This window comes from Orycteropus afer, unplaced genomic scaffold, assembly GCF_000298275.1.
Source record: "Orycteropus afer afer isolate SDZICR_OR568_19922 unplaced genomic scaffold, OryAfe1.0 scaffold01063, whole genome shotgun sequence".
NCBI lineage: Eukaryota > Metazoa > Chordata > Mammalia > Tubulidentata > Orycteropodidae > Orycteropus > Orycteropus afer.
The window spans coordinates 218288-219730 of NW_006922650.1; positions in this window are offsets into that span (position 1 = coordinate 218288).

Genomic DNA, 1443 nt, shown 5'->3' on the forward strand with positions numbered 1-1443 from the left:
AATGCTTTCCCTGGGGATCTCGATCCAAGGGATTGCCTTTGTTGCAATCTTCAGGGAAAAAGTTAAATAGATGTTGGAAACAAAAACAGTCCCTTAGAGACTAGTGAGGAAGTTGTATAAGGACTGTTATCAGGGTAAGGAGAATGGTAAGAGAGCTCTGAAAATGGATTTGAATGACATCATTATATAGAGTGAACTGCAAAAGTGATTTCCAAGCTTTCTTGAAATTCATCATCAAAATAGCCTTGGATTTATATTTGCATGATAAAATCATTGCCATTTAATTTGAAGACTGTATTTCTTTTGATTAGCAAGGGAGTCCATAATTGTAGAAGGGCTTTAAAGCCCATGGGGAGGGGTGAACTTGGAAGGTCCTAATTGCAGTCTCATTGTCTTGTTTTTCTCTTCTGAGAGTGAAATATAAGCTTCATGAGCTTAGGAATCTTGTCCTATCTGTTCAATGCTATATTCCAGTGCTAAAACTCTGACATACAGTTATCACCTAGCAAATGCTTCTTTAATGAATAAATGAAAGAATGGTGACAAGTCTTAGATGGAATCAGGAGAAATATTTTTCATGCTTTCCTTAGCTATATATTTTCTCCTCGTTTCCTCTCTTTCATTTCATGCCCACATTCTCATTTTCTTAATCTTTCAGATGTTGTTGTTGTTATTTGCCATCGAGTTGGACCTGACTCATAGCAACTCCTCCTTGGGTTTCTGAGGCAGTATCATTATGGAAGAAGATTGCCCAACCTTCCTTCTGAGGAATGGCTGGTGGGTTTGAACTGTCAGCCTTCTGGTTATCAGTCAAATGCCTTAGACACTATACCACCAGAGCTCTAAAAACAGTGGAAGGTGGTATTACCAGATTTCCTGGAGTACATTGAAGAAATAATTTATTAAGGTTAAAATGGTGCAGGACACACAGTCAAATCTGATTGTACAATGACAACTAATATGTTGTTGTTAGGTTCTGTCAAATCAGTTCTGACTCATAGAGACACTGTGTGCAATAAAACAAAACACTGCCCAGTCCTGTGCTATCCTCACGATCATTTCTATCATTGTAGCCATTGTGTCAATCCATCTCATTGAAGGTCTTTCCCTTTACCGATGACACTCTACCTTACCAAGCATGATATCCTTCTCCAGATATTAGTCCTTTCTGACAGCATGACAAGAGTATGAGACTTCATACATTCCACATTCCAATTATAGATGTTTTCAGCTGTTTCTTCTCATTTTGGGTCATGCTGCGTCAGCAAATGAAAGTCCAGAAAGCTTTATTCCATCCATGTCACTAAAGTCTACTCCACTTCAGGAGGCAGCTCTTCCCCAGTGGTATTTTGAATGTCTGCCAATCTGAGGGGCTCATTTTCTGGCACATATGAGACAAGGTTTTCCTTTTATTCATAAGGTTTTCAGTGGAGATATATATAT